At 47.2% G+C, this 20,714-nt stretch overlaps 1 protein-coding gene across 2 annotated transcripts in view; it reads right to left on the bottom strand.

The window, feature by feature from the left end:
* The window catches only part of LOC142771803 (uncharacterized), a 479,046-nt gene that overhangs the window by 87,526 nt on the left and 370,806 nt on the right, over positions 1-20,714 (bottom strand). The window lies entirely within an intron of this gene.

Raw genomic sequence — 20,714 nt, 5'->3', positions numbered from 1 at the left:
CACTAAACACAAATGAAGATTTTAGATACACCATCAGGAACAGGTGGCAAGCAAGAAGAGGCGATGCATGTTGAGGCAATGAAAAACTTGAAATCAGCGTATACGCCGTCCTCAAAGGTGACTATCAGGGCAGACATTTCAGATACATGCAAAAATGTTTCAAAAGCCGGGTGAATTCGTTATTGTTAAATGTTTACTCCGACTTAACCTAATGGTTATTATCGAAATTGCATAGAGGTTTCACCGGCTACGCGTATGGTAAAATCAGCATACTATGGCAACAAATGAGTGGAGGTGGACCACCCCCACTAGTCATGTAACAGTCGAACTCAATATAAGTAGCAAAACGCTGTCACCTGCTTGGCTCGACATTGCGTCAACACTGCAAAGGGGTATCTATACATGAAATAAAATTGACGAATTGATCTCTCTCAGGCAGCGGTACTTTCTGCACCAATTCGACGTCCATAAATATCATTTTTTTTTAGGTTCGGGGTCACTTTAACCACAACCTGCCGCATATCATATATGATATGTTCAGTATGCATATCATATATGAATATATATGCATATCATATATGAATATCATGTACGCATATCATATATGAATACATCATGTATGATGTATTCAATATATTCAGCGTGACTGTACGTCCTCGTGAACGTCTAGTAGGGACGATTGCCGAAAGCTTACCAGGACCGCGGCCTCCCGCCAGACGTCTACAACGACGTATATGACTATACTGCTGGGCAACATTTCTTGGCAATGAAAGGAAAGCTACGAGGGTGGAGCTTCTGCACATGTACCACTACGCGAAGTGTCCCATGGGTCCCGTAACGCCGTGGAAAGTGATCGCTGTGCGAGACCAGAGTTTCATATCGACGCAGGCCAGCTTGGCGTTCGATCCTCGAGGTACACGAGGCTTTATCATGTGTTCAAGAACGGGATGTGACAAGGAATAAATTTAAACAAATGCCAATGTTTTGACAGCGTGAACTGCGTCCTATGTCAAAGAGATACACGCAAAAAATGAAGGCCGTTCAATATACTGGCAGTATTTCTCCCATCTCACGTTGAAAATTGGGACAGAATTGTAGGACCACGAGTATTAGCGGAAGGACAGGTGTGATTTGGTTTTGTTATATTTCGCTCCAATGCCAAGAAAAGTTGTCCGTGACTCTAATGTACCGATTGACCTCCGCTCATTTGTTGCCAGTACATACTGAGCGTAACACATGCGTAGGTGGCGAAACGTCTGTGTCATTTTGTTATAAGCAATTGTGCGAAGTGCCGGAGGAACCCTCTCGCAATCGGACATTTCGGAATTAGCTGCAGAGCATGTCAGCAGCTATGATTCAAAATTCTGTGTCTGCTCTGTGTTCTGTGCTAAACGGAATCATTAATCATTTAGTTTCTCAGATAGGAATGACACGTCAAATTTACTAAAGCACATCTAGCTGCCAGAATTGCCTTGGTAACAGGAAGCACGAGACATAAAGTCCAAGTGCTTATTGATTGAACAACTCAGAATCAATGCAATCGACTTCCAGTGTGCAACTGAAATTCGTAGCAATGCCATTCTTTGGCAAACCCCAAAGTTTAACCTTGAGGCGCTCTTCACGCGCATCTGGTGGATAATAAAACTCAGATATCCCTATTACATCTGAACAACTGCGATCAAATCAATATACACATTGAGAGGAAAAAAATTATGGGCCATCTCCCCAAAGGGAACCCTGATGAGATGCGAAGCCGTGGTGGTGCGCACGGCGTTGACCTGGTGGAAACGGGTGTCGACGCGGGTGCTGGAAAAACAGTTTGAAGCGAAACTCAGTGTGGCATTTACACGATAAACGTTTGTTTGAAAGGCAAAAAACGGAAGGCGGGTTGGGTTTTGTGTATGTGTCATCGCAGATAATTGAGTCGAAAGAGTTTTTTTACTCGACGTGTGGTCGCGCATTGCGGGTGGTGGAGAGGGTTAATCGAGAGAGAAGTGTGTTGCGAGCTTGCGGAGCAGCCGGCAACTGCGGGCGCTGCAGCGAGTGTGCTGCGGGTAAGGGAGAGAGTGATGTCTGCGCGCAGCTGTGAGGAATGCGTGCGAGGCGAACGTGACGTCAACGCGCAGCGCTGCCTGACCTACTTCGCACACCTCGAACACTTTGCGGCGATAGGAACGCGTTGCGGGACGTTCTTACAGACGCACGCACGTACGGCGTTACACACGTGAGTCAAATAGCTGCTTTCTATCTAAAGTTAGAAACAGTGGAACCTGCCGCACGGCAATAATTTGCAGGTTGGGGAACTCGCCGTGTATTAATAAGGGAAAGCGACCAAACCTTGGGCAGTGGCCTGCCTAATGGCACGACCCAGGTCAAGTGAGGAACAAAACAATGAGATAATCCAGAGGGCAACGCGTAGCCTACACGGTCAAGCACGCGAGTCCACACAACCGTTACTCCCGTGTCCCTAAATCTCGAAAGCTTGTGCAGTGCCCCAGTGGATATACTTAATCCCAGAAAAAGCGCATGCATGCATAATCACGCCGTGCTGCCAAATTAATCGGGGGAAGTTTTCGTTTAGTTCGCCCGGTAATGCGGACCGTCGCGTTCCTCGTATCACCTCGTTAGCATGTACCGCACTGACTCGGCTATAAGTCGCGGGGTTTAGCTTACTACATCATGATAGTATTACAACGTTACATTCACGCAGAACACGACGTAGTACGTTCGAAAAAGTAGGGAACCTGAAATAGAAGAGAAAAGAGCAATAGAATAAAGACTGTCTTTCTTGGCCCTCCTGTTTTTATTGGCGTTCCTCCTTCTGCTACCTTTATTTTTTGTTTAGTAAACGAGAACTCGCGCGAGAAGAAGTTGCGCTGAGGTGTGCGATGAAGCATGTTATCGTGGCATTATATTGTGATGAACGCACAAGGTGAAAGGTTTTTTTTTTTTTCGAGATTTGTCACCGTACAATTTTCTCGCGAAAGTGCCGTTTAGTATACGCTATTCGAACGACAAATTTTCTCTGACGAGGAATTATTGTTTTGATGGAATCATCTATTCCACAAAATTTTCGCACGCAAAGGACGCTCGTATAATATATGTTATTCGAACAACTCCGAATTAAACAAACAAGCAAAATTAAGCCAGTCTCGCACTAGGGGTGCAGAACCTGGAAGAAGCGTGCAAATGGACAGTCTTCTTTGTATCTCTTCGTTTTTCTTTTTCGTTCCTCCTATTTCTTTGTTTCTCTCCTTTTTCGTTTTTCTGGCATTATTTTTATACATTCATCATTCTACTCGTTCGTTTCTCTTCGTTGCTCTATTTTTCTTCCCATTTTTTTCCTTTTTCTTTCTAATTCGCGCTCGCTTCCTCTTTTTTTTCCAGTAGTGCGTCATCTGGGCTACTTCGTTCGAGGGAACAGCCTATATGGTCACTGGCACTACCTGAACAGCAGTGTGAACATGAAAGAACTTTAATGTGTACCCCATTCTCCAGTTATTCTTTTTAAATTCAACACTGTGCGTACTAACGCAAAACAATAGTAGATACGACTGTTCAGTGTTGGTAAACTATTCCAAATGTATTCGATAGCGTAGAAATACGCAAAATACGAGAAATATGGTAACTAAAACGCACGCACACACAAACACACATTATGGCAGCACGAAAGAATCAGCGAAGCACACATACATCCAGGAAAACGCCTTGTTCTATCTATATCTTCTTTTTATCTCTTGCTTCATTTTTTTCACTGACATGATGTGTGAGTTTTCATAATTTCATAGTAAAGCTCTCACACCCGATGATTCGACCCGGTTTTTGCCCTAGTCCGATCGTATTTGATTCACCCTCAGAAATCGCGATTCACACTTCCTCAATTAGTGGCTACGTTACTAATGAAGGCTACTTACGAACCAAAAAAGACGGTGCATTTCATTCTGTTGAGATGCGCCACGCTCTACTAGACGTGCGTCGATTAGCGAGAGGCACGCGGAATGGTAAATCTCCACAGCGGGTGCCTTTAAAATGTCATCTACATAGAAAGGGTATTTGGCGATCGCGCTCGAAGAATACTGGCCCTAAATCGATGACGCTGTTCTTCAATGTGACCGATTGCACAGCCCCCGACTTAGCACTTGCCGCGCTCTTTCTAGCCAGCTCTTCGAAAATGAGTTAGTTTGCGTCCATCTTTGTTGTATTGCGACATTGGGCATAATCCACGTATGCATATGTATGTATAGTTTCAAACTGCATTGAGATGTAGTTTTTCGGTCTTCTGAAAAAAAATTCTCGCATCTCCACTACTTGAATTATGACGTGTGGGCAAAGCTTTGTGCTAAAGTATATAATGTCTACGTCGACGTCACCGACTAGTATAAAGGAACGGAGAGATAGACGGACAATCAAATTGACGCACGGAACCCGCGCATGCAAGCGAGTTTCTGATCTCCGAGATAATTTAATACAGTTCAGTTCAGTTTTCAGTTTATTTATTTTCATATAAAACATACATGCTTACATAAGTATACAGAAAGAGGTCCCAGAGCACTTGGCTGAAAGAGGACCTCCTGTCATAAAATGTGTGAAATATGTGTGTTTAGAAAAAGTGGGTGAGGATTTATAGTACCAGGTACTCTACTACTATACAATTCAGCGCTTCTAGAATACTGCACCCTGTGTATAAAACCAAGTAAAATGCGCCTTTTTTTCGCAGCATAGAATAAGGTATACATATTATTAAAACTTGGAAGTCTGGGTCGCGACAGCGTTTATTCGAGGCAAGACCTCGCAAAATGAACGGGCAGAGTCAGCACACAGACGATAATGATGATAATGACACAGAGTGGCTATGAGGACAAAGAGACTAGCGGATGATGGTGATTGAATGATTGATTGATATATGGGGTTTAACGTCTCAAAACCACCATATTGTAGCGATGCTGAGGCAGACAGGCTGAACAACAAGCAACTTTATTAGGGCGAACTTGTGCCCACAAGTCTAATGACTATGGTCGTCGAGACCGAGTAGCCGAGAGGCGCAGATTCAACTATCTTCTTCCTCGTTGTTGGAGCGCACGAACGCGTGGCGCATGCCAGCCGGGTCTTGCTGGTGCTCTTGCCATGATGATAGCGGCGGGCTACTTGGACGTGGCCAACCTGTCGCGGCATTATCCCCCTCCTCAGATGCATCGTCCCGATGCTTGAGAGAGTGAAATGATACATGCGCCCTCTCACTCGTTTTCCGACGATCTGTCATGATAGGGCTTCATGCGGACTACGTGTACCACTTCCGTGGTATTGCGGAGTCTTGAGCTCACGTGTCCAGCTGATCTGACTTCATAAGTGACGTCGCTGATACGGTTGAGTACTTCATAAGGGCCGAAGTATTGACAAAGAAGCTTTTCAGAGAGTCCGCGGCGGCGCACTGGGATCCATATCCACACTTTGTCACCGGGATGATAGAGTGCGTCACTGCGTCGCTTGTTGTACCGACTAGAGTCGATGCGCTGTTGACGGCGTATTCGGTACCTTGCCATTTGTCGTGCTTCTTCGGCTCTTTGCAAGAAGTCATCTAAGTCAGGTGGATAGCTGTTTTCGTCCTGTAGTGGTAACATGGCATCCAGTGGGGTGGTCACTCTTCGGCCGAATACTAGTTCGAAAGGGGCAACGTGGGTTGTTTCTTGTACGGCCGTATTATATGCGAATGTTACGTAGGGTAATATTTCATCCCACTGTTTATGCTCAACATCGACATACATTGATAGCATGTCGGTCAGAGTTCGGTTGAGGCGTTCGGTTAAGCCATTTGACTGAGGGTGATACGCCGTTGTTCTTCTGTGATCGGTATTTGTCATGCGCATCAGACATTGCATAAGGTCTGCAGTAAATGCGGTGCCCCGATCCGTAATAACGACGATGGGCGCACCATGTCTGAGCACTATGTTGTTCACAAAGAACTTGGCGACTTCGGCAGCTGCCGCACTGTACAGAGAGTCAGTCTCAGCATAACGGGTCAGATAGTCTGTAGCTACGACAATCCATTTCTTGCCTGCACATGATGTCGGGAAAGGTCCTAGGAAGTCCATGCCGACTTGTTGGAATGGGGCATCCGGAGGCTCTATTGGATGGAGAAGGCCGGCTGGTTTTACGGCTGGAGTTTTGCGCCGTTGACATTGACGACAAGTTTTCACGTAGCGTTGCACTGATGCGAGCAACTTAGGCCAATAGTACTTCAGGCGAATCCTGGCGAATGTTCGGCTCACACCCATGTGGCCAGATGTCTGCTCGTCATGGCATGCATGCAGAATTTCCTGTCGCATGGCTGTGGGCACGACTAGTAAAAATGTTTCACCATTAGGTTCAAAGTTCCTCCTGTAAAGGACACTTCCTCGAAGGAAGAACGTGGAGAGCCCTCTGGAGAATATGCGAGGAACTTGAACGTCGAGACCCTGCAGGTGTTGTATAAGCGCCAGCAAATCCGGGTCATCTCGTTGTTGTTGAGCGATTTCGGATGCATCGACAACGCCTAGAAACGGGAAGTCTTCCTCTTCAGGTACACTTGGATCGACGGGAGAGCGTGACAGGCAGTCGGCATCACTGTGTTTCCTTCCAGATTTGTATACGACCGTAATGTCATACTCCTGCAGCCTAAGGCTCCATCCGGCTAGTCGACCTGACGGATCCTTGAGATTTGCTAGCCAGCATAGAGCATGGTGGTCACTGACAGCTCTGAACGGTCTACCATAAAGGTAGGGTCGAAACTTATTTATTGCCCAGATGACTGCGAGGCACTCTTTTTCAGTAGCAGAGTAGTTTGCCTCAGCTTTTGATAGTTTGCGGCTGGCATAGGCTAACACTTTCTCTTGACCATTTTGCCACTGGACCAGGATGGCGCCGAGGCCGACATTGCTGGCATCGGTATGGACTTCAGTGTCGGCTGTCTCATCAAAATGGGCAAGTATTGGTGAACCCTGTAGCCGTTTTCTTAATTCATCAAAAGCTTTCTGTTGTTCGCTTTCTCATGTGAAGGGCACGTCGTCTTTCGTTAGTTTTGTAAGCGGTTCCGCAATCTTTGAGAAGTTTTCCACAAATCGCCTATAGTAGGCACATAAACCCAAAAATCGACGCACTGACTTTTTGTCTTTGGGTGTAGGGAACCTCTGAAGAGCGGCTGTCTTTTCGGAATCAGGACGAACACCGTCAGAACTAATGACATGTCCAAGGAATCTCAGCTCTTCGAAGCAGAAGTGGCATTTTTCGGGTTTGATTGTCAAGTTTGCTGACCGGATGGCTTGTAATACAGGGCGCAGTCGCTCTAGGTGTTTGTCGAACGTTGCAGAGATTACCACCACGTCATCCAAATACACTAGGCATGACTGCCATTTCAATCCGGCAAGGACAGTGTCCATCATTCGCTGGAACGTCGCTGGCGCGGAACAGAGGCCGAATGGAAGCGCTTTGAATTCGTAGAGGCCATCTGGTGTTACGAATGCCGTTTTTTCACGGTCCCGCTCGTCTACCTCTATTTGCCAATATCCGCTTTTCAGATCCAAGGAGGAGAAAAACTTTGCGGATCGCAGCCGATCTAGTGTATCGTCAATACGTGGCAAGGGGTAGACATCTCGTTTAGTTACACTGTTGAGTTTTCGGTAGTCGACACAGAATCTAAGCGTATTGTCTTTCTTCTTAACGAGAACTACGGGGGACGCCCATGGACTATTCGAAGGCTGGATGACATAATCCGAAAGCATCTCCTCCACTTGCTTCTTGATAATTTCCCGTTCTTTCTGTGACACCCGATATAGATGCTGGCATATAGGCCTCGTGTCGTCTTGCGTTATAATTCTGTGTTTCGTGATTGACGTGCGCTGGACCTTCGAGGTACTTGAAAAGCAATCAGAGAATTCTTTTACCAAGGCGTAAATCTGCTTCTTTTGACTGTCCGGAAGGCTCTGATTAACGGTCACGGATGTGTCGATGTTGCAGGCCACTGGTCGAGTGGTTGATGTCGTTAAGCTGCATAGTTCAGTCGCCATACAGAAGTCGTGTAAGTAGGCAATAGCCGTGCCTAGAGCGATGTGTTGAAGTTCATTGGAGAAATTTGTGAGTAGGACATCTGCACGGCCTTTTGTCAAGTGAACAAGACCCCTAGCTACGCAGACACTTTTGTTCAAAAACAGCCCTACATTTGTATCCGCCATGCCTTCGCGGTTGTAAAATGCGTCATTCTCTACGAGCACCATTACACTGCAGCGTGGCGGTACAGTTACGTCATCATGAACAACGCGTAGAGCAGTTAGGCGTCCCTCCTCAGATTCTTCTACAGGTATAGCTCGTTCAGTCGAAAACGACACGCTGGACCTACGCAGGTTAATTACGGCGCCATCAGCTCGCAAAAAATCCATTCCTATAATGAGGTCTCTTGAACATTCTGGTAGCACAATGAAATCGGCAACGTAAATAAAGCCCCGTATTTCAAGTCTTGCGGTGCATCTGCCAAGGGGCGTAATAATGTGACCACCTGCCGTGCGTATCTGCGATCCACTTCACTGTGTCACAACTTTGTTTAACTTCTTCACAATCTTGTGACTTATCACTGAATAATCAGCACCGGTGTCGACTAAGGCATTCAGCTCCCAGCCCTCCATTCTCAACCGCAAATCTGAAGTAACGCTTTCGTGGCTGCACCCATTTACCGGAAATACACCGTCGTCCCCCTCAAGCCATATTGGAGGATCTTCGTAATTGATGTTATCAGCGGCCTCACCTCCACAGGTCGCTTGCTTCAGTTTTCCGGGAGTGGACTTGGAGAGCGATGACCAGGCTGCCTTGAAGGTGCACGTGGGCTGGATGACCGGTAGCGCATAGGCGATGGTGACCGTGACCGACGTTGGTGTAGAGGTGGCGAGTTCTGGCGCGTGGACAAATACTCCTCAATCTCTGCTGGTCGTTCGCCGTTTCGGGGGCACGGTGCATACGACGGGAAGCCTCTTAATCCGGCCTGTCGGTAAGGGCAGAATCTGTACAAATGACCCGCTTCGCCACAATGGAAACAAAGAGGCCTGCGCTCGTGATCACGCCAGACGTCACTTTTCCTGGGCCTAGGCTCCACATAGCGATGCGTGCTACGTGCTCCTGGGGGCAGATAGGTAGCCGTTGGTTCCCGTGGACGAGGTGCGCTGCGTGCTGTAGATGGGAGAGGAGTCGTCGCCATCGCAACTGCTGCATTGTTGTGGACTGTGGGTTGTCGGAGAACTTCAGAGTACGTTCGGATAGGTCGAACCGGCTGCAGTTCACGCTCTGGTTCTCGTATGACCTGCCTCAGTTCGTCACGAACAACGTCTGTAACAGATAGTGCAGTTGGAGTTGGGGCATTTGCAGTCTGCTCAGTTCTTCCCTAATGACTGATCTAATGAGCTCTCGCAGGGCTTCAACGTCGTTCCGCACGCCTCCAGAGAATACCTGTGCAGATGCGCAGTTAAGATTCCGGTTGTACTGCCGAGCGCGTTGTTCTAGTGTTTTTTCGATGGCCGTCGCTTCCGAATAAAACTCAGCAACAGTGCTTGGAGGGTTGCGGACGAGAACGGCGAACAGCTCTTGCTTCACTCCGCGCATTAGATGGCGCACCTTTTTATCCTCAGCCATGTTATAATCCGCACGCTTGAACAGACGGACCATGTCCTCAATGTACATGGCAGCACTCTCGTTTGTGAGCTGGTTCCTGGATTGAAGAGCAGCTTCCACTTTTTCTTTTCGGTCCATGTTCGCGAACGTAGCCATCGCTTGTCGTCGAAATACCTCCCAGGTAGACAACGAGGTTTCATGGTTCTCAAACCATGTCTTTGCGAAGTCTTCCAGGGCGAAGTATACGCGACGGAGCTTCTCTCTTTCGTCCCATCCATTCAAGCTCGCCACTCTCTCGAACAGGTCCAGCCAATCTTCAACATCCTCGTACGAGTCGCCGTGGAATACTGGCGGCTGGTGCGGTTGGCTAATGAACACTTGTGCTGGTGTTACCTGAGTAGTCATAGTGGTGGCATCCATAGTTTGAATTCCCCTTGGTGTGAAGTGAAGAGGACCGAACTCAGGTGAGTCGCCTCGAAGACGGCGACTTGCCCTCTGGTGTACAGGAGTCACTTCCACGGGGTTGATACGCTGGTCGTCGGGGCTACGCTGTCTTGAGCTCGCGGGGCTTCGATTCATAACCCAGCAACTCCACCAGAAATGTAGCGATGCTGAGGCAGACAGGCTGAACAACAAGCAACTTTATTAGGGCGAACTTGTGCCCACAAGTCTAATGACTATGGTCGTCGAGACCGAGTAGCCGAGAGGCGCAGATTCAACTATCTTCTTCCTCGTTGTTGGAGCGCACGAACGCGTGGCGCATGCCAGCCGGGTCTTGCTGGTGCTCTTGCCATGATGATTGCGGCGGGCTACTTGGACGTGGCCAACCTGTCGCGGCAATATAATTATGAGAGACGCCGTAGGGGAGGGCTCCGGAAATTTCAACCATCAGTTGTTCTTTAACGTGCGCCCAAATCTGAGCACACGGGCCTACAACATTTCCGCCTCCATCGGAAATGCAGCAGCCGCAGCCGTGATTTGATCCCGTGACCTGCGGGTTAGCAGCCGAGTACCTAAGCCACTAGACCAACGCGGCGGAGCGGATGATGGTGACTTAGAAAGGGAAGTTTATTGTACACATAACTTGTGCATACACAAACGACACATCAAAAACAAGTAAAGACAGTGTATACATCTTACAAATGAGCACCAAAATCTAATTGATCACTGGGTATCCAAATGTTACAAGTCATATAAAAATTAAAGTGAATGAAGTTAATCACATTTGACGGAATACCACATATGCATGCTTGCTAGAGTGGGTGCATGACTAGTACGGAACAACTGGAAAGTTGAGCTGTCCCTCCCTTACTTTGAAGAAACGTGTGTGCCATCGTCGGAGGAAAGCTTCTTAGTCGTCTGTTTCTAGCGGCTGATCAAGGTAATTCCAAACAATGAGCCGTATTTTCTAGAATGTGGGATAGGCGCCTCTATGAGGCTTGTGTCGTACTTCCGCTAAACAGCGTCGCCGCCACAGTACGTACAAGGTCGCTGTAAAGACCAGTCTAGCAAACAGCCCACGTTCTGTTTTCATGCGCACTGTGCGAAAGCCAAAGAGGCGTTGTACCACGTGCCAGACGCTTTTCGCCACAGAGCACTGAAACAGAGCATGTTACCCCTTCTCTCTTTTGCCACAGTTTGGACAGCGGTCATTTGGAACGACTCCCTAATGTGCTAACCGGTCACGCGTAGGCAATGCCCTCCGTTTTCTAAACCACTCAAACTCGTGCACCTGGTTAAATACGCGATTGCAACGCAATCGTTCCCATTTTTTCGAGCAGGATGCTTTTCTTTCCTCTTTGCTCCGTGTGCTACTTGTCACAATTTCACTTATTTCATGTGATTAAACATCTTTCAGGCTGCATGAACCTATTAATTCCACTGTTCGTTTGAAGCCACTGGAAGCTCTGTAAAACTTAAGCGGAATTTTCGCTCGTGGTATCGGTTTCCCGTGAAAGTTTATTTTAGTGTACTGCTTCAGTACATCAAGAGCCTGTACCCGTAGTAGTTTTCGTCATCGAAAAACTGTGTTGTTTTTGCAGCCAGCGCTCTCGAGAATATTGGTGAGTCTGGGAGACCCAGGCCTCCATGGTTTCTGGGAAGCTGTAAAAATTTCCTTTGTACTTTTGCTGGTTTTCCTCCCCAGAGGAAGGCTCCCGCAATGGAGGCGTCCTGTTACCCGCTGAGGTACAAGGGCAATGTGTGCTATGTAAAACGCATAAGTACAAGCCTGTGCCCTGATGACTGTTGCTTTTGCCGTTAGTGACAGATTAAAATGAGTGCTGCTGATATGACATCGGTGGATCTTCTAAGTACGTCATCCCAGGTTCTTTTTGAGACACCTTCTTCTTCAAAGTAAATGCCTAACCCCTAAACAGCTTGAGCGTATTCGACGTCTCCTGGCAATTGCTCTCTGAAGCAATTTGGTGGTGTTTAAAAGAGCTCCAGACAAATAGGAATACTGAGCAAAAATGTCAAGGAATGTAGTATAGCTTCACAAGTTACGAAAACATACCGAAATATGATCGGCGTGTGCGACAATTTTGAAGGTTTCCTTGGCTGCCATCGGGAAACCCACTATACGCTCACAGTTTGCAACCTTTCTAATTAAAGGCTCTAGAGACAACATAAGTAATACCGGGGACAATGGACAGCCTTGCCTCACTCCTTTTTGAATTGCGAAGCTTCTGGTCACTTCATTTTTTGAAATAAAGACAGCTTGATAAATCCTGATAAAGTATTTCTACCAGTCGCACATACTGCTCTGGGAGGCCAAAGATGTGCAAAATAGCGAAAAGATACCCGTGTTCCACTTCATCGAATGCTTTGGCCTGATCAAGAGAAATAAATACTCTTGAGATGTCTTTTCCTTTGGCATATGCGAACAGGTCTCTGATGATTGTAAGATGTACGAAGACGGAACGTCGTGGTGCTGCACAAGACTGCAAGGGCGACACGATTTCTTCCAAGAAGGGCCGCAGACGCCGTGATAGCAGCGTGACTACTAACTTAGAGCCTGTGTTTGGCAGGATAATAGGCCTCCAAAATTTCGCATCTGATGGCTCCATACCCTCTTTCAGCAATAAAATCACCCTTCTTTCGCAAAAGGACTGCGGTTTTCGGCCATCATGCAACAAAATATTCATGAGATCAGTGATCGCATCTCCCAAGATATCGAAGAAATGCAGATAAGATCCCGTGAGTATTCTGTCTGGGCCTAGTGACGTGGATGTATTCATTGACGTACCATAGTTTTTCGTTATCGGTTTCTGCATATAATACTAAGCCCTCTTCCGAGCCTAGCGATGGCAAACCTTCGCAAAAGGCTGATAGTTTGGCACTAAACTCGTCGTCCTGTGCGTCAAGGTCTGCAGTAAATAGTTTTGCAAAGTAGTCTCGGAAAACTCCTTGAACTTCATCTGGGTCATTAACAATGGCACTATTCTCTTTCAGCGCCTATTCGATGTATCAGGGCTGGCATCGACGATTACGGTTTCTTTGCGCATATGTCTAGTTCTCAAGTTCCTCTGTCGATCGATGCATTTCTCTTGCGAGCCTTGTAGCCTGAGACCTCTGCTTTAAATGATTTTGATATTTGATTCTTTGTGTTTCAACGTATTCGGGCATAGCGAACGTAGTTGACCCACCTTTTTCTATTATTTAAATGCGTCGGAGAATCTCATTCATCTTGCACGTGAGGCGAGCGTAACGTGCTTTTCTTGCCGGCTGAGCTATGAGGCGTCATTGAGATTTCAAGTGGTCCCATGTAGTCGCCGTTATGCAACCCACTTTTGCCAGTGAGGCCGCCAGCTCAGTTTGAAGCACGGAAATGCTTTCGTCATCATGAAGATTATTTGGGTCCATTCTCCATGGTTTGTGCATTCTCGATGTTGTGCTCATGTTAAAGGTGAAGAGTAACGGAGCATGGTCACTGAGTTTCTGCTGGCTTGGCGCAAGCTGGACAGTATACCTCACATATGCTTGAAGGTTCGGTAAAAAGTCGTCGGGCACACAAACTTCTATCAATTCGGCTTTGGCGAATGCCACAAGCGCGGGTTGCAACGAACCTCACTCCATGTAGAGTTAACCAGCCATCTGCAAACTTGAGAGCTTCAACTAATTGCTGTAGTTCTCCGGAGTAAAAATTGTTGGCACCTTGGCTGGGACCCCTGACGTCCCGTGTAGTATCAAGCACGCAGTTTAAATATCCGACAAGCACATATAATATCGGCTCGATCAAAAGATTTCTGACACCTTTATAGAACCCGTTCATTTCTGACCTCATTCTGGGCGCTATACGTTGACAAATCTGACTCGTTTGCAGTTAAGTACCACATCTACTGTTATGACGCGGCCTTCGGTGTCAACAGGATAGTGAGCACACATCCTAAGCGTTGCGTTCATGAAAACAACTCCTCTGTCAGGTGCACGCACATCTGTGAGTGAGGAGAAGGCCTCTACATGAAACCTTTCCCAAAACTATGCAACGTCAAGCTTAGTACGAAAAGTTTGTCTCCGGCAAGCAGAGCATATCTACGTGATGCGCCCGCGCGAGGTCAAGTACTGCCTGCTGCCTCACCCAATTTCGAAAACCGCGAACATTGAACGACATAAAAGAAAATGATCCCATTGTTGACATAAAGGCGAGGAAGTTGATTGATTTGATTGATTGATTTGTGGGGTTTAACGTCCCAAAACCACCATATGATTATGAGAGATGCCGTAGTGGAGGGCTCCGGAAATTTCGACCACCTGGGGTTCTTTAACGTGCGCCCAAATCTGAGCACACGGGCCTACAATATTTCCGCCTCCATCGGAAATGCAACCGCCGCAGCCGGGAATCGAACCCGCGTCCTGTGGGTCAGCAGCCGAGTACCTTAGCCACTAGACCACCGCGGCGGGGCGTAAGGCGAGGAAGTTGCTCAAAGGGAAAAAAAAAGTAAGAGTGATAAGGACCATATGCTAAAAGTACATATCGTCGTCGCTCACGTTTGGCGACGTTTGCCGTGGCGATGATCCCACGCGGGGTTTTTTATAAGTTCCGTTGTTAACGGACTAGTCACTGGCGCTGCTCCCAAACTGCCTGGCCTGGAACGGCGTTGTGAACTCGAAGGCCTCGATGCGTCTGCAGATCTTGCGGGTTTGGTAGAAACCTCGATGTCTGCCGGTTTTTCTCCGCGTTGATGGTCGGCTTCTTAGCTGCTTCATCGATGTCGAAGGTGTAGCGTTCATGTTCTTCAAGGTCGTCGACATTCCAAGGTTAGCGTTCAGTGTGCTGTGACTGGCATCTGTCGCTGTCGCGGCAGAGGAAATACAGGCAGTGGTTTCTGCGATGCCTCTTGATATGGGTACCTGGTTGTCCGGCGTTTGGCGCTCCTCGGACTCCCTTGATGCGCTGCAGTTATGTCGAATTTCGATGCTGCCTACTAGTGAATAAACAAATTGGCAGCATATCCACGGAGTGAATGATGGAGAGTGGGGTGAACCATTCTTCCGTCCATTCGTTCTTGCTTCCGTCTGTCCATGCGTCCGTCTGTGTGACAGTCCATGCGTCCATCCGCCCGTCCGCACGTGCGTCTGTTCGTGCGTCCGTCCCTGCGTTCGTCCATGCATCCGCCCATGCGTCCGTTCATGCGTCCATTCATGCATCTGTCTGTGTGTCCGTTCGTCCATCTATTCAACACTCCAAGTACCACCATGTCGCATCTTTTCATCGTATATTCCCCATATAGAAGCTCCGCCATTCAGCAGAAATTCCAAGGACTAAACGAGAGGTGGCACAAGCACACTTTCTTACGGCTTGCGCTTCGTGTCTACTTCCCAACTTTAACCATATCGAGTTCATGGTATATGATTCATGGTTCATGGTTCACTGTATTCACAGAGTTCATGGTTCACTGTATTCATGGCACTGCGGCCCAACGCTCGCTAAACCTTTCTAAAACCAAGGAGGTTACGCCAAGCGAGTATAACGTAGCTACCCTTTCTTGTCTGATAGTGCTCAATGTACATGCCAATGGTTGCTAATGGGGAATGAGATACAGGAGAATTCGGCTTTTACTTTCTTACGGCTTGCGTTTCGTATCTACTTCCCACCTTTAACCATTTCGAGTTCATGGTATATACTAGTTCACTGTATTCATGGCACTTCGGCTCAACGCTCGCTAAATCTTTCTAAAACCAAGGAGGTTACGCCCAGTGAGTATTACGTAGCACCCCTTTCTTGTCAGATGGTGCTCAATGTACTTGCCAATTTCTGCTAATGGGGAGTTAGAGACAGGAGAATTCAGCTTTTAGTTAACGCGCACGCTGCGAATTTTTTTATTTTTCAACAACGCACAGGAGAAATCTCCCACCGGCACCACATTGCAGGTGAAAACGTAAGACTGGTTACACACTACGACTACGACTACTGCGAGGGACGAACGAGTGCCGCTTTAAGGAGCTTTGCCCCTAAAAGTGGTTAACGATATTGAGTACGTGGTATTCTACTATGGCAGAGCATAGAGCCGTCTCGTGGGCCTCACATCATCATTTGCCCTGCTGTGTGCTAGCGAAATGAAGGCCCTCAATGTGTGTTCAGGGAAAGTGGTTAATGACTGTCACGGACGGCCATTTTTGGCGACACCGCGTCACGGCAATTAACGGGCGCCGTACTCCCCGACTGACCGTGAGAAACGGCGGCGCATGAAAGGGAGCCGAGAAGTGCAAAATGGGGTGCTCTTCTTAGAACGTCGCCGCCGACGGTTAATCCTTTTGTAACTGTTGCTGCGTCTTTTGTAACTGTGGCATCGTCAAATGTAGGCATGATTAGCACAGTGGCGAATCAGAGCGAGGACGCGACGCTTCAGGAATGCAGCGATGCCGTCGGAGAGGGCCCAGTTGATAGCTTCATCAGTGTTGACAAAGCTAATTTGGCCCGACAGTCCGTCGTGACGCAGAGTTCAAAAAGCGTTATCGGGAGGGAAGACCTAGCACCCGCTCCAACGAGCTTCCCAACTTCTGAGGTCCCGAAGCGACATGATGATGACATCGAGAGAAAGGGGGCAAGCAAACATCACCGAAAACGAAAGAAGCGGAAGCGCACCGCACTGTGTAAGCCTAGGGCAGATCCCACTCCATTTCGAGAAAGACGAAAGGCTAGGCCATTCATCCGTTTCAAGAAACGTCAATGGTGGCGTTCATGGAGGCACAAGCGGCGAGCCAGGTGTAGAGGGGGAAAAGGAGGTGCGTTGATGATGAGTAGTTTTTAGTGGCGCAAGGGCCAATTGATGGCCAAAGAGCGCCATTTCAATTAACTACAGATATGAACAATGATATGGTGCGTGGCTGTAAAGGGGCCTTAAAATTTCTCGCTCTAACGCGGGTTAAAACATGAAAGTAATAAAATCATGACAGTGGCGTGACATATGTGTGGTGATAGCTGATGGCAAAATGTTATGATAATAAAACCATGATGAAGATATAGTCACCGCAGCCACGACCACTCTATAGAGGTCGTGCTACGGATGACCTCGAAATATTGGGTGAAAGTTTTGCACTTCTTTTAAAAATGTAAAAAGTGTTTGCAGTTTAAAAAGCGGATCCCTACCGATGAGCATCCCAGGGTGTAGAGGGAGCTGCTGTCGGTGGGGCAGTAAAAAGAGCTTTTTTCTTAGAGCATCTAGCTCATTGCACTGGACGAGAATGTGGAGAACCGTAAGGGGCTCTCCACATCTCTCACAATATGGTGGATCACCGGTAGACAGAAGAAATGAATGTGTAGAATGTGTGTGTCCAGTCCTAAGCCTTGTTAGTATTACTTCCGTGTGTCGTGATTTTGATAGTGGCGGCCAATAACCTAGTTGCGGCTTAATAGCATGGAGTTTATTATCTGTTTGTTTATCCCACATGCTCTGCCAATACCCCCTGAGCTTTCGTTTTATAAAAGGTTTTAAGTCAAGTGCAGGGACTGGTGTTGGTACATTGGCAGTAGTGACATTGGCGCAAGCAGCCAGATTGTCGGCCAAAACGTTCCCTTGTATTTCACGGTGCCCTGGGACCCAGCAGACAACGACATGCTGTTTTGATGTGTAAAGTGTGCACAGAAGTGAGTAAAGTGACACCAGCACTGGGTTCTTGTGTTTTTTAGGAGTTTTCAGGGCTTTGACCACACTTAGAGAATCTGTGTATATTACCGCCTTTTGTAATTTTACCTGTTTAATGTGTTTTACGACCGCCAGTATTGCGTAAGCTTCTCCTGTGAAAATGCTTGCATTAGAATGAAGAACGCCGGCCTCAGAAAAGGATTGGCCTATTGCTGCATATGACACAGAAGTGTTTGACTTTGACGCATCAGTAAAGAACTCAGGGCATGTGTATTTATGTTGTAGCTCTAAAAAGTATGTATGTATGTGTGCAAGTGGTGCGTGCTTTGTGACATCAACAAAAGAAACATCACAGTCTATAAGCTGCCACTGCCACGGTGGCAGATATGTTGCAGGAGCCATCAAACTGGTTCAAGAAGAGGCACACCTGTTCCTTCGGCCAGGCTCCTTACACGCAGCGCGTAGGGCTGCCTAAACGAAGGTCGGTTCTCGAACAAGCCAGAACAAGACAAATCATTAATTGTGAAATGGGAAGGATGTTTCTTGTCTGCCTTCACCTTCAAAAAGTACAAAAAGGACAGGGAACATCTTTGTAGGTGGAGCGACCATTCATTCGAATCCACGTACAGGCTCTCCACAGGGCTGGTGCGGAAAGCACCCGTAGAGAGGCGAATACCTAGATGGTGGACAGGGTCAAGAATTTTCAAGGCCGATGGTGTTGCCGACTGATAGATTATAGCACCATAATCTAGGCGTGTGCGTACGAGGCTTTTATATAAGTTAATTAAACATTTTTTGTCACTACCCCATGTAGTGTGTGACAACACTTTCAAAATGTTCATTGTTTTTAAGCACCTGTCCCTTAAATACTTGATGTGTGGGATGAAACTTAGCTTAGTGTCTAATATGAGACCGAGAAACTTGTGCTCGGTCTTCACTGACAGAGGTTGACCATGCAGGTCAATGTCGGGGTCAGGATGGAGGCCCCTCTTTCGGCTGAACAAGACACAAGTACTCTTTTGCGCGTTGAGTATAAAACCATTCTCGTTTGCCCATTGAGATACCTTGTTCAACCCTAGTTGAACTTGACGTTGGCACATTGAGATGTTGCAAGATTTGTAACCAATCTGCACATCATCGACATATATCCAGTAAAAAATATTTCGTGGGAGAGACAGGTGCAAGGAATTCATTTTAACTATGAAAAGTGTACAGCTCAATACACCTCCTTGTGGCACTCCTGTTTCTTGGACAAATACTCGAGATAAGACAGTGCCAACTTGGACACGGAATGTACGGTTGGACAGGTAGCTTTCGATAACTGTCAGCATTCTACCCCGCACACCTAAATGTGACAGGTCTCGCAATATGCCGAAGCGCCATGCAGTGTCATATGCCTTTTCCATATCGAGAAACACAGAAAGAAAAAATTGCTTATGAACAAAAGCGTCGCGAATTTGTGCCTCGATACGGACAAGGTGGTCAGTGGTGGACCGAGCCTCTCGAAACCCACACTGGTATGGGTCAAGTAGGCCACTAATTTCAAGGAAGTACATCAGGCGCCTGTTAATCATTTTTTCAAAGACTTTGCAAATACAGCTGGTTAATGCTATTGGCCTGTAGCTGGAAACTGAGGCCGGGTCCTTGCCTTGTTTTAGAATTGGGATAATAATAGCTTCCTTCCAGGCTGAGGGTAGCTCGCCAGAAGACCATATCGTATTATAGAGAGAGGGGAGAGCTTTCTGGGTTTCAGTGGGCAGGTGTTTCAACATTTCATATGCCACACGGTCCGGGCCTGGGGCAGATTTATTGCAACAGGCAAGTGAGGCCTGCAGTTCAGCAAAACAGAAAGGTTCGTTGTATGCCTCATGTGTTCTGGGCTTGCGCTCTAATCTCTGTTTTTCTATTCCGGTTTTGTATCGTCGGAACGCTTCGCTATAGTGTGTTGAGCTGGAGACCTGTTCAAAGTGCGCTCCGAGAGTGTTTGCCTGGTCTTCCAAACTCTCCCCTTGTGTGTTCACTAGAGGAAGCGAATGTGCTTCTCGTCCTGCCACCTTACTAACCATGCTCCAGACTCTCGACTCATCTGTGTATGAGTTAATGCCCGATACGAATTTGTGCCAACTTTCTCTTCTCGCCTGTCGGCGCGTCCTCCTTGCTTGCGACTTGACGTTCTTAAAGTTTACAAGATTCTCGGCTGTGGGCGAGTCTCTAAGCAACCTCCATGCCTTATTTTGTTTTTTTCGAGCTTCACGGCACTCATTATTCCACCATGGGACTCGTCGTTTGCTTGACGGTCCACATGTTTGGGGAATACATTTTGCTGCTGCATCAACCAAGAAAGCTGTAAAGTAGCATACAGCATCCTCTATACTCAATGCCGCCATGTCACTCCAAGATAATAAAGTCATTTTTTGAAACTTTCCCCAATCAGCTTTATCGGTGAGCCATTTGGGAACTTGTGCAGGACATGTATTTGTTAATGATGAGCTGATAACGATAGGAAAATGATCACTACCATATAGATCATTGATAACTTCCCATTTAAGTAGAGGCAGGAGTGATGGGGATATTATGCTGAGGTCTATTGCTGAGTACGTATTGTTAGCGATGTTGTAGTATGTTGGCTCTTTCCGATTCAGCAGGCACGCACCGGAAGAAAAAAGTAGCTGTTCAATCAGGCGACCTCGAGCATCGCAGCGAGAGTCACCCCATAGATTGCTATGTGCATTGAAATCTCCAAGGAGGATATAAGGTTCTGGAAGTTCCTCTATGAGGGACTCGAATTCATGCTTTTCAAGACGGTGTTGTGGAGGTATGTAGAGAGAGCAGATGGTGACGAGCTTATTCAAAAGAACTGCTCGAACAGCCACCGCCTCAAGGGATGTTTGTAGTGGTAGGTGTGTGCATGCAATCCCTTGATTGACTATAATGGCAACACCACCGGATGGCAAAATGGCATGATTCCGGTCTTTCCGAAAGATAACGTAATGACGTAAA

The sequence above is a fragment of the Rhipicephalus microplus genome, chromosome 9 (assembly GCF_043290135.1).
Source record: "Rhipicephalus microplus isolate Deutch F79 chromosome 9, USDA_Rmic, whole genome shotgun sequence".
Lineage (NCBI taxonomy): Eukaryota > Metazoa > Arthropoda > Arachnida > Ixodida > Ixodidae > Rhipicephalus > Rhipicephalus microplus.
This window is presented reverse-complemented; position numbering and strand designations above follow the sequence as displayed.